Genomic DNA, 14,256 nt, shown 5'->3' with positions numbered 1-14,256 from the left:
AAATTTGTTCTCCAGCTGAAGATATGGGATACATACTTCAACATCATCTGAAATACGCGGTTAACGAAAAACATTATAAGTCGAGTCAGCAAAAGATAAGGGATACAAAGTTTAAAAAAGAAAAAGTTCCTATTCTGCTGTAATTATTTTTATGGTAATGCAGGAGGAATACCTAATGTGACAGGCAATTCAATTCTGGTGGACGTGACAGATGTGGTACACATTGCTTTATACAGTTGTAAATATGCAAATGGTTCATGTCAGCAATCTTAAGAACCTGTTTGTCTATCTCATGTCAAAATATCAACCCCAAACAGATGATACCTTCTCATTCGCAGACTTGACGGAACCACGAACCAACATCTATTCATAAAATCAACAGCCAGCATAATTTGATATCCTTTTCCTGTTTTCCAGATGTGATGCGCACCCACCACTACGGGGCCCTGCAGTTGAGAGAGAGAGAGAGAGAGAGACAGAGAGAGAGAGAGAGAGGCGACCGGAATTTCCGTCTGTGCTACCAATCACGCAAACTTACCTCATTACTTTCTCGTTATGGTGACATTTTACGTTCTTGTGTACGAATGCGGATTGATTCAGTGTACAGAGTTTTAAGACTTTTGATGGATGCATCGAGAAATAATTTCCGCCTAATTCAAAAGCGCAAAAACACACGATTACCTTGCAGTTGGGAAGGAATTTCCGGTTTCATTGTACGATATAGCCTCGATTCTAAGATTCCCATAAACAAAATTAAATTCCGCATGCCAAATCACCTTTACAAATTTCCAGTAGGGATAAATAGTTAAGACTTACTGACTTATTTACCAGTAACGTAAAATATATGAGAAGGAAAATCCATGGGTTTTATTGTACAGGGCAACATAAGCAAATGGAGACGATGAATACATCCCATCGATTTAGGTGGACCAATAGTATCAGCAGAAATATATTTTTTAAGACAACCACTGTTCTTTCTACTTAGACACCCGATTCCGCTAATCTCTCCCTTATCCAGTTGTCCAACCTCTTGAAACTTTCGCCTTCTCAAAGTTTGGAAATTATAATTAATAATACAAAGGCCCCGCATTGCAAAGGCCTTCCATAACTCGGTAATAGTAATAATTCTTCATTGTTCCCCAAAGCAAACGTAAGCAAGATTCAGTGTTTTGTGAAATCGATCATTATCTTCAAATGAGATTGGGACGTACAATACTGTATATGAAATTAGGACATTAAATTCACAAAAAAAACTTAAACCTTATGTATGGTTTTACCCACATTGGAGTGAGGATTTGCTTGTCAATGGCCTACTGTATATGAAACTGGGGCATTCACTTCAGAGAGAGAGAGAGAGAGAGAGAGAGAGAGAGAGAGAGAGAGAGAGAGAGAGAGAGAGAGAAACTTATACCTTGTGTATGGTCGCACCCCACTGGGGTGAAGAATTGTTCGTCAAGGCCCTGACGTTTTGGAGGTACACATTTCGACGTAGCAATGGACACGTTCAGTCATCAGCTCTCTTACTCTTCTACCAAGATATGACCCACAACAGTCGACTAACAACTAGGTCTTGATTCACTGCTCAAAGTTAGGCATATCTTAGTTTTACCAGACCACTGAGCTGATGAACAGCTCTCCTAGGGCTGGCCTGAAGGATTAGGTAATTTTACGTGACTATGAACCAATTCACTGATCAACAGAGGCATATTGGGTATTAGGGGAACAAGTCCATCTGACATTCTCGTCCGATTCCCACAGTTGGAAAGATTAAGCCAATTCAAATTAAGCCAATTTGAATTTACTTAAAACACGAGAGGCCTTCCCAATGGCTATCCACCTATGCAATAAATTCAAACAACAGCAATAACGGAAAGAGCAGTGATAAGGGCAACCAGGGGTAGGGGAGGAGAGGAGAGGGGGGGCGGGTTGTGTGTTGGGGGGGGGGGAGAGGGCGACGGGAAGGGCACGTGAACTTGACAAATCCTCATCCCCCCCAACCCCTCCAGTCCCTCCCAGGTTCACCTTCAGAAAGTCAATGTTTGTCCGCCGTGTGGCAGGAGAGGGAAGAGAACAATGGCTTGGGAACCCCTCCTATCTGATGCACGCACTTACGAATGAACTCATACATACATACATAAATATATGCATACATACATACATTCATTAAGGTGGATGTACATACGGCACCAAACGCGAATATTTAAACAAGGACGCCTATGCCTATACCGCAAATATGTGGCGAATGTGATTGTTCACAAATACATACAACATACATAAATCAACATTGTTACACCAAAATGTATGAACTTCCATAAATGCGTACAACATTAGAACTAATAATATAAACACCTCTGTATTGGGAATGTGACCCCGCATCAATCATGCATCCAGTAGTTTTATTTATCTATTTATTTATTTATTTATAGATTTTTGGCATTATGCCAAGCACTGAGGCAACTAAGACCATTCAGCGCTGAAACGGAAATTGACAGACAGTAAAAGGTTTGAAAGGTGAAACAGGAGGAAAACCTCGCAGTTACACTATGAAATAATTGTCAGGAGAGGATGGACAGTAAGTTGGACGAAAGTGAATATGAACGGAGGTAGAGCATAAGGAATGAAAGTAGTTGCAGCTAGGGGCCGAGGGGACGCTGCAAAGAACCTTAAGGCTGGCTTACATTGCACCGAATGAGGTGCTCGGGTGGCACTAACCCCCTACGGGATGTATGGCTGAAGTGGCCATATACCTCAGCATACATTGACGTAAACAAACATATATATGCATACACACGAAACCAAAGTTAAGGCAAATCAGGGCAAATTAAACACCGTGTGTTTCCGTATCACTATCGCTACATGCACCCTTGATAAAAGGGGCGTGAGACAAAACAGCTGACAAATAGGTATAAAAAGCGCCCGAGAGCCGGTTCCCTTTGCAAACAGGCTGAACAAGAACACTCACCGACGCTTAGGAATGCACATGCATGCATTCATTCACCAGTTGATAGTCCCAGTTGCAGATCTTATTGCAACATCGCGGGCAACTGGTGCAGTGCAGGCTTCCTGCAACACGCTTCTCAGCCTGCTAAACACTCGGACGTAATCTAATACAGAAACTCTACACACTTCGGGGTTTTCTATTTTGAGGAACAAGCTGAATGTCCGGTTGAACGACAACGAAGCTGTTGTGAAATTTTGAGACAGAAACTCGTTCAATCTACGATGTAGCAAACATTGGAGTTGGTTATAGGGGACATATTTATCTAAAATAACAGTAAATGAAGTATTTCTTTCTCTGAGTAACATAAACTGTGCACTCGTGTGAATTTGCTATGGGACACTTTCCGTAAAACCACCCATATAGACACCCCCGCCCCCCCTTTTTTATCACATGTAATTCAGTTAAGATTGATCAAACTAGTCTACAATGAGCGCATTCTACACTGACGTAATTACCACTTGAGGAGGATTAAATTAAAAAATCTGACTCAAATTTGTTGAAAGACGATTCCACACACACACACACACACACACAGAGAGAGAGAGAGAGAGAGAGAGAGAGAGAGAGAGAGAGAGAGAGAGAATGAACTGCTTAGGATGAAATTTCAAACGTCATGGGGGTATAATCGAGTATCTGTGAATTTGTGTCAGCATCTACTAAATATCTAAGTGTTGTAATTAAACCGTTATATTGGTAGCTCGGAGGAAATAAGTTTTATTTCGTCCATTTTCTAGATTAAAAACTGCATCCAAGTAAAATTTCTCTCGCCACCCGCCACCTTCTCAATCTCTTTCTATAGGAGACGTAAACGATATATAAACTCCCTCAAAACATTCTAAGCAACAACACAAACCTAACTTGGATCATCAACGTCAAACAAACAAACAAGTAGACTACTATACTTCAAAAGAGGCAAAGAATGAGAGATATATAGATCTAACTGTCCCGCATATGCTGATGAGTTCAGTGTGGACGCCCTCATGTGTGAGTTGTACGTCTAATCTAGTCAATTACCATCAGTTATTTATGGGCAGACACGTATACGCACCGTGAGCTAAACAGCATCTATACTTTTACCACAACTTCTTTACTTACACCTACTTACATTCTTTTGCTTAACCTTACACTCGCGCCAGGAGGATTATTTTCGACTTATTGGCTCTGAGCCTAATCCAGAGAAAAGCTTTTTATCTATGAACCCTAAATGTCAAGTCTTACCGATATTTTTAGTTTTAATATGCGTTGTTTGAAAATTGCACGGTCAAGGGAAAAACTACAAAAAACCCATTTTAAACTCGGTTTTCCTTATATTTTATCCAATTACTAAAAATATTTGAATTTCTTCATAAGAAAGGAGATTAACCAACAAACCCACCATCCCCAAAAGCTAAACTTATACATTTAATTTTCTTATCACGTTAAGCTTACGTAGACTCAACGCAGGCTTCAAACTTAACAAAATGTTTTATTCTTTCTTAATTGAGGAGCGATCTGCAAATATAAAAATAAATTCATACGTGCATCCTTTCAAATGCTATAAAAATTGATAATTTCTAACGAAGAAAAGAATTTTAACGAAGGAAATTTTCAAGAAAAATTCCAAAAGCATCTTGCACCAAATTACAACAGCATCTGATACGCAAAAGCCCCGGCCCCTCCCCCCCCCCCCCAAAAAAAAAAAAACAAAAAAAAAACTGCCATATGTGTCTACTTTACAACACAGTTTTGAAGCAACTCCTCTTCTACGTCAATGGGATGAAAAGCGATCGTTTCACAGGTCGTTTTCCCCAGTAAACAACGTCATGCTTATGCGGGTCTGATAACTCAAGATCACTTTATTATTTATTGGGGTCATAAGTCACAAGTTCACTTTCGTATCTTACGACGTCTTTTGTACTTTTATATATCACGGTGTCTTTTGTAGCATGACACTTTTTGTATTTTATATTACATGCAACGACTATTTCCATAACTTCTTATTTAACCATTGTATTCTCTAACGGGGTCATTTATTTCCGTATTTTACGATAGCAAGACAGTTCTGCATTTCATAAGACAAACCACTTGAGTCAGCTTTGTGTTACATGTGTCACTTTTGCGTGATATGCAAATTCCTACATTCAACGAAGATGCAGACACGAGAGAGACAAACTTATATCACACGTACCTCCCAGCAAGAGCAGAAGCTGAATTTTATATGTTTCAGGCATCTTACATAGGAACGTTGCACTACATTCCGTGTAATGAAAAGACAAATATTATACTTACGAAATTTCCTATGATATTTATACAAAGTTGCCGTTATTCGCTACAGGTGAAGCCTTTCTACATACATAAATACCAGTCACATGATAAATGCCACGGTAACAGAGAGAGAGAGAGAGAGAGAGAGAGAGAGAGAGAGAGAGAGAGAGAGTTACTACTAGTAAACAAAAAAATTGCAAATATATACCAGCCACCTTACGAGTGACTTGGAGAGAGTGGAGAATGCGAACTGTGGAGAGAGAGAGAGAGAGGAGAGAGAGAGAGAGAGAGAGAGAGAGAGAGAGAGAGAGAGAGAGAGAACTACTACTAATGACCAAAATAAATAAAATTACAAATGTGTATCAGCTACGTTACGAGTGACAGTGACAACGAAAGAGAATGGAGAATGCGAAACAGAGAGAGAGAGAGAGAGAGAGAGAGAGAGAGAGAGAGAGAGAGAGAGAGAGGAGGTGGCGGCGCCCAGGTGCAAACAGCTGAGCAACAGGTGTCTGGTGAGCAGCGGCCGGAACACAGGGGTTGGGGGATATCCCCCCGCCCATATACCGGTGGAGACTGCCTTCAACAACAGGTGGTTGGGGAAGGTGGCAATGACAATCCGCATTTCCTATATGTAATCTTCCGTACGGTTGAATAGGAAATGCCTACCTATATGTGTGCTTCCTACTGCTCCCCCCACCTTCCAACCCCATTACCTATCTCCGGACAAACCTGGTCCAATGACGTAGTACACGTTCGTGGAAGAAGTGCTTGCTGTTCCGTATTAAATAAGTGAGACATTAGGTAAGCACAAGATATGCGCGCGCGCGCACACATACAAACACACACACACACACACACCCAAGCAAACCCTTTGGTTAAAACACACAACTAGCAAGAGTGGAAATCGTCCTCTGCTAGATAGTTATCCCGTACGAAAAGGAAATAGGAAATAACGGCATGTGTAAACTCTCACATCCGCGCAATGCGGTACAATCAATATGCCCCCGTAACGGTCAATTGATTGTGTGTCCTTTGCAATATGTCGGGTGAAAGGAACCGACTTGTTGAACTACTGGTCCCCTTTTCTCTCTCAAAAGCTTCTCAAACGCGGACTGCTTGCGGAGGCACGGGGGGCAAGTTTTTGCCGGAACACTTAAACGATGTTTCCGACGTGAATTCGTCACAATATCCAGCGTTTTTCATACTCTTGATTATCCTAAGCTTTCAACTGCAAAAACAAGGCCGCGGTAAGACAGATTCTCTAATAATTCATATGTACTTGATTGCGTACATGTATGCAGACATGATGTTTCATGGCCACCGAATTTATTCTAACCACTGTTAATGATTCAATTACGAAGGGGCATTGGCATCAGAAACTAGTATCACTGATGATAAATGTTCAAGTGCTGAAAATGCACAGGAGTATAAATTATGACTTTATTTTAAAGCTACCAACGATGCAATGTTACGGATAATTTAGTTGTGTAAGTCAAGTCACCAGAAAATGAATAGTGAGTTACTAACTCTGCGTCAAAATCTTACAATAGTAGTCTATAGTACCAGAGAGATTACTTTAATTTAAAAGGCAACTGTCCAATACTAAAGGAAAAGGTAAGAAACTTTTAACTATAATTTAAACGATGATTAGATCACTCTAGCATCAGAAAACCCATGTGGCCGCCTTACAACAATGATAGTCATCTTTGCTACTTCCATACTATATACTTATAGGTGATTCAGAGTGGGGATGCATATAATCAGTTCAAAATACTTTTTCCAAGAACGCCATTCTTTCATGTACTCATAGGTCAGCAGTTCAAACACACAACCACCAACACACCAAACAGTACACAGAGCACACAAAGTTATCAGTCGACTCTCAAAGGGAAGCATGAACAACACAAAGATTTCCCATCAAAGTCCAATTCGCAGTCATCTGTTTCCAACATGGCTCTACATACACCACATGTCACAGTCGATCCCAAGGGTAACTGTCACTCGCCATCGAATTTGGCTGAAATTCGAGATCCACCATCTCAGCCTCGAAGTTGTGGGAGATCAAGATGCGTTCGCTGGGCGACAAATACAACAACATTTTTCCTGGGAAAATCAGGTCCGAGCACAGAGAACTGACATAAATGTATAGCCATCAAATACTAACGTCACACGAACACCCATGCCACAAAGATTATCATCAATTTAAATCATGGCATTTTGAAGGCCTTGTTAACTTTGACCAAGTTTGAATTATGCAGGACTCAAATTCTTGACGAGGCAAAACTGTCTCCAAGAATTAATAACAACATTAATTTCAATCATTTCTAACCAGTCGATTTCAGAGAAAAACAAAACAGCCACAGCCAAACTTAAATAACTTAACAAACGTGCAATAAGCTCACTGGTCCACAATTGCCTCATCAGCATTAATTCAAACTATTCCTTACATAACCGCAATGCTCATTCATCTTACATATCCTGGATGGTAACCGGGGTCCCTTTACGACTCCAAAAGGCTCTGTGGTAACAGCAAGACACCGCATTGTATGTATCTCTCCACGGCTTCCACCCTTAATTTTCGAATTACATAACATTTTCCTCGAGCTTATTCAATTCTCTACATGACCAATCCAGCTTATTAACACACTGGTCCATCCTTAAGCAATCATTTCAAGCGTACATCCTTTAAATGTCCAGTAAAATATTTCACCAACGCTTAAAACATTTCTGTTATTTGATTCGAAACAATTCAGTAAAACAAGAGCTTCAAAAACTCATTCGTTATTCGCAGCTGCAACGTCATTTTACCAACATACACTGGATTTAAAATAGTTTTTTAAGGCTATAATTTACAGGTCTCAAGAGAAACAATTGGCTGTATGCCACAAGGAAAAATAAGTAAGGCTTCCCAGGATCTTGAGCGTTCTTGCAATTAAACATTCCCTTCTTTGGTATTCTACACACAGATGTTAGGCGAGTAATAACACCAAGCCGCGGAAACAATAACTTCAATCTAGATTACTATGGCAGAAAAAGAAGCAATTTTTCCCCCTTAATTAGCGTGGCTATTCCAAAGTCCTCGTCTACAGACAACTGAAAACCCACAAGCCAAAGCCAATAAACACCTTTGTCACCAAATCGTCCTCATTCGTCAGCAAATCAAGTCAATTAACTTACTTGCCACGACTTCAACTAATGGGGCGTCCATAAAAGGGATTCAGCTCTCGTAAATTCGATTATCTCAAAGACAACGATTAAGAAATCCTCGAGAGCTTTCATTAACACTTAAGTAATCGTCTGCTGGAATGGAGATCCACTCAACACATTTTTGTTTCTACATGTTACAACATAATGGATACACCGTAAGTATGTGTGTGTGTGGGACATTTCTTAATTGACTGAGAATAAATATTTTACCAAAACACAGTAGGACAATGCATCTCCTATATTTAAAAAAAAAATCGCAATGTCAAACTTAACCGCCATTTCCCTGCATGCAAATGCATTGAAACAGAACCAACCAACCTTTCTTGAGAGGGGAATTATGTTCCTGTGAAATCAATATTTGTACCTGTAACAATATACTTTCAAAAAAACAATTATCCTTAACAGAACCTTTGGGATATAATTACCAATTGCCAAGGATAACGTTGCACAATTTAATCTAATCTTTCTTGTTAGATATTACACAAGATTCCACGAAAAAGAGCTGGGGAGAGAGAGAGAGAGAGAGAGAGAGAGAGAGAGAGAGAGAGAGAGAGAGAGAGAGAGAGAGAGAGCATTTTGAACAGAATAATTCACATTAAAATTGAACAGAATAATTCACATTAAAATATATGTCTCAATATCTAACATCGAATCTTAAGATGCAAATAAAATGCAACAAAATATAACCAACTCTATATTCAGCCTATACAGTACTAGTTATTTACTGTACAAGTTATTCATGAAAATATCGAAAAGCAATAGTAATAACAAGCGCCCCATCCACCGAAAATCTCACCCCGCAAAATAAACGTGCCAAGTTCATCTGGGATCGACATTTTATCTCACAAATATGGAGCCTAGCTCTCGCGGGACCAAAAACCACGTGTCTGGCTCACAAGGTATTAGGAGAGATTTGCTCTTATCAGCCCAGAGGGCTGGCCCCGGTCACCGATAAGAAATGCTCGGAGACGTTTCCAAATTGACAACTATCAACAACAAGACGACAACGGCCACTTGGAGCAGATTGAGATTCCTCCATACAAGCTCCTCCTCGAACCTTATCAGTGGGTTCTTCTACTGCTTAAGCAGCCGTGCAAGGGGTTAAATTCTCTCTCTCTCTCTCCGTCTCTTTCTCACCTTTGGTGTGACCGACAAGGAGAGAGAGTTGTACACACCCAGTCCCTTGGCAACACTTTGGGTCTTGATTGTTTGTTACTTTGCCGTTTCTTTGGCAAATCACGTAGTTAACTAACTGGCGGTGGTGACATTTCATCGGTCAAGGAGTACGGACAAAGTACGATACGAATGCCGTTTGAAAAACTTACCTGCGAAATGACTGTAGCCAGATAAAGAATGACACCTGACTGATGCATTTCCTGCATATTGCTTCGCACTGACTAGAACCGGTATGCTTAGTTATAGCAATTTAAAAAATATACAGTGTAACGAGCAGATAGTAAACAGATTAATAAAAAAAAAACTAAACACACACACAATTCGAACACTACACGGTTTCGTCCATCGTCCATTAAACCACCCCCTCCCCCTCCCAAAAAAAGCCAATACTCCTATTACCTAACACAAATAAATTCATTGCAATGCGATTATTAAGTTCTGTTAACAAAATTCTTTATATTAACAGAAGAAATAACTATTAATACGACTTGACTGTACACAGCCATTAGATCTTTCATCTTTCAAGAGTTAATTCACTTGCCTTTTGCATAAATAAAAAAAAAAGAAAATACAAGAAACGTATCAATGATGGCAAGGTCTCAAAACAGTATACCTGCTGTTCACGTAGGTAATTATGTAATTAACAAGTAACACAAGAGAAAAAGCACACATATGGAAATCGTCACTTATTTATCTTCGTGCTAATTTGGCAAGGAAACTGATACAAAAATGGTTAAACTCTTTCCTTCGGCTTAACTGAAATGAAGGTGGTACAAAAATTGAATGTTTGGCTAACTTCTTATTTTGCTTTTGAGAGAGAGAGAGAGAAGAGAGAGAGAGAGAGAGAGAGAGAATTTTCCTTTCTTGCACCCAGAAATTCAATATTTACTCAGCAAAAATAAGTTGAAATATGAAAAAAAATAAAACATGGAATTATGGAAAGAGGAGCATACAGTGATGAAGCACTGGCAGGCCTTCCTGACTTTACTTCTTTGCACTGATTAACATCGAGAGAGAGAGAGAGAGAGAGAGAGAGAGAGAGAGAGAGAGAGAGAGACTGTTCATTAAAAACATAATAAAAAAAATATATAAAAGATGCTATTAAGGAAGGAAAACTTCAAAAAAACAACAAGAAACAAACCAACAAGGCGACGCAGCAGCCCTGTGATTCATCCCGAGGGAAAACAAAAGGCCAAGTATCTTACCGTGTTACACAGTAAACAACAGGAACCGATACTCTGCAAACAAACGCAGACAAACCGCAACTCGCAAAATCCAGCTCAGCGAAAGTTTGCAAGTTCTTGGTTATTATGTTTCGTCCATCGCTCACGGAACCACCGACGAGATGTAATTAACTTTTCCAAGAGGGGAGGCACAATGTCCATGTGATGATACCAGATGGACACACACTTTTACAGAAGAGTGATCTTTCAGTCTCAGAAAATCGGCCCAAAACGAGGACCAGTGCAGTGACCACCCCAAATCTCCACCACACAACACCTACTATATACACTTATTAACAGCACAGCAGCTAAGGTACAACAGCAGCAGCTCGCAGCACACACAAACACACCCACCTTCCCACACCACGTCACTGCTAAACCCACCTCAAGGGACCCCTTTCACACAACACCTAAACCAAACCCCCCCCCCTTCCCCTTCCCCTTCTTCTCCCTCTCTCACTACACACCCTGGTATTCACACCCTTCCTGCTGCCTCCCAAGACGATCACCTCCTCCTCCCCCCAATTCCATCTTCCAAGCCTCCATCTCTCCCCTGGACCCAAACCCCCCATCTCCCCCTGGACCCAAACCCCCCCAACATGAAAACCTCCATCCTTACAAGGAGTGGAGAGGTGGGAGAGCCTCTATAGGAGGTGTATGGGAATGAGGGAAGGGTCCCACGAAAGGGAGGGGGAGGTGGTAGGAGAGGAGGGGAGGGAGGGGAAGGGGGCAAGCAGCAGCGTTCACGGCCAAGGTTACCAGCGGCCCCACCCATCCGTTGCCACACCTTGCCGACTCCCACACCTTATTCCACGCCGTGTCACACCCTTCCTCTACCTCCTCCTCCTACTTCGTCTCCTCCTCCTCCTCTTCCTCCTCCTCCACCTCCTCCTGCCGCTGCTGCTGCTTCTACTTCCTCAGACAAGCCCAGGGCTAGAGAATCAATGATCCCTTCTCCATTCGTCGACCAGTTTCTTCTCCATTTTTTTTACTCGATTTCTCCAGATTCCTACATTTCTTAACTTGTCCCGTGATCTCATCTCTGGTGAATAAGATCAACAGGGATTCCTACCTTTCTAGAATGTCCTACGAGTGCAATCTGGATTTTCCCTCGATCCAGTGGTGAGGTAATTACGTGGAAAAATCGGAAACATTTGGAATATACAATACTACCACTATTTTCATTACGATACCTGCCTGATTGTCAACACTTACTCTAAGAATGAAACGAACTTACAGCGAACACATTCTGACACCTTCTCGGGTAATTCACAAAGAAAAAAGCTCTCTCTCTCTCTCTATATATATATATATATATATATATATATATATATATATATATATATATATATATATATATATATATATATTAAATGTTTTTGCCACGAAGGAAAAAATGAAAAGCGCTTTTCATTTTTTCCTTCGTGGCAAAACATTTATTTATACACAGCATCACGTTTTATATACTTCGTGATCAAGTTATTCATATATATATATATATATATACATATATATATATATATATTATATATATAGAGAGAGAGAGAGAGAGAGAGAGAGAGAGAGAGAAAAAATTGTCACACAACCCCTCCACGCTTTCGAAACCTAAGTCATAACTATTCCCATTAATAACAAATCCGCTGTACCTCAAGAATAAATTACACACAACGGGAATCATATGTGTGTGTGTGTGCGCGCGCGCGCGTTTACCCTAGCAAGGATTCGAACCTAGGCCTTCCCGTATTGATACGTAGGTGAATAGTGACATCATCTAATTATTCGCGCAAAAAATAAATAAATAAAATAAGATAAATAAGAAGGGGGAGGGGGGAATAAGTTCGAATTCTCATTATGGTAGATATACTTATCATATGGTATTTCTTCTGGGGTTGAATAGTTTTGCAGTCAACGCGATAGTAATGCGTTATGCCTTATTATACACATAATAACTTAAACCCAGAAGAAATGACACATAATAAGTATATCTACCATAATGAGAATTCGAACCTATTCCTTTTTTTCCCTTTAATTGACGAATACTTGGATGATGACTGTCACCTATGTACCAATGAAGGATTTAATCACTTAACTAAATCAGTTTGATTTAATCATTGCCACCCCTGATATATTTATCTATCTATATATAGATATACTAATACTATAGATAGATACTATCTATATATATATATATATATATATATATATACATATATATTATATATTATATATATATATATATATATTATATATATATCTCGCATGCACAAATTATTAAAAATGAAATGATAAAAACACAATTAAGCAATAACATCAATAACCACATCATCAAAGGACCTACAGCCGTCCTATCTATAATAATCCCGGCATCATCTTCACACGGACTCGAAAAAATTCTGAAGGGAAATCGTTGGTGTGACTCACACATAAAAGAGAAGCATCATTTAAATCTCAAGGCGACGATCACGACTGCCCTTGATAACATCTCTTCCAAGGTCACTGCCAAAATATACAATAGCGTATCTGACTTCCAAGACAAGAGAGTGGAAGTGCGTTGACAGGCTCTTAGAGGAACCATAAATTCTGATCTCACGGGAAGGATACGAGGGAGGAAGACGGGGACGGAGGTTGGGGAACGTAATGGCGAAATCATGACAGAAGTCATCAAATATAAAGAACACTGAATTAATCGGCGGGTCTCGGCTAAATCGGTCGACTCCAAAGTCAAGTTGATGAAGCAATGCCATAAATGGACTCGGTTTATTATGACCACTATTTGATGCAAAGGTTAAAAACATTACATATAATGCTTCGCCTTTACAAAAATATCTCTATCTCGAGTTCCTCGGTTTAATGCAGTACGTTTTCATAACACATTACGAGACGTCTATCCGGCCGAAGCACCTCATTTACGAAATCTCCAACGAACAAGAGGAAGTCCTCAACCTTGTCGGATAAACTGACTTTGGCCAAAAATCATCAAGAGAAGTGATTTTTCGACTTTCAACTCATTGCTGATTTGAAAGGACATGAAGATGAAATTATTTTTTAGATAGAATGAAAGGTTAAAATAATTTATACATAAACTTTTGCTCAAGCATTAATAAGCGTTTTTTTAACTTTTGAAAAATATCCCATACATTTTGTTCCCCAAAACCACTAAACTACCCAATCTCAAGCATGATGAATGCCAAATAAATAGATTCAAGTATATATTACAGTAAGCTTTATTTGGATTATCTAAAAATAAATAATCGGATTACCTTTATTCACGGTGTTACATTAATTTTGATGAGGCCGTAATTGCAAATTTTATCCAAAGGGGGGAAGTGTAAAAATCAATTAATATAATTAACCAACTACAAATATGAGATAACCAATAACGACATGCTGCCGAAAATATTTTAC

General features: G+C 39.7%; 1 protein-coding gene across 5 annotated transcripts in view; it reads right to left on the bottom strand.

The window, feature by feature from the left end:
- The window catches only part of LOC135207875 (Krueppel-like factor 3), a 203,039-nt gene that overhangs the window by 58,534 nt on the left and 130,249 nt on the right, over window positions 1–14,256 (bottom strand). Inside the window, exon 1 of one of the 5 annotated variants that reach the window (XM_064239770.1) lies at window positions 10,834–11,207. The exons of the other annotated variants lie outside the window; for them this stretch is intronic. The gene's annotated coding sequence lies outside the window, so the exon portion shown is untranslated. Of the gene's footprint in view, window positions 1–10,833; window positions 11,208–14,256 lie in introns of those variants that run through there. 5 annotated transcript variants of the gene reach the window in all.

This window comes from Macrobrachium nipponense, chromosome 34, assembly GCF_015104395.2.
Source record: "Macrobrachium nipponense isolate FS-2020 chromosome 34, ASM1510439v2, whole genome shotgun sequence".
NCBI lineage: Eukaryota > Metazoa > Arthropoda > Malacostraca > Decapoda > Palaemonidae > Macrobrachium > Macrobrachium nipponense.
Note: the sequence above shows the minus strand (reverse complement) of the source record. Positions and strands in the feature narration are given on the sequence as shown.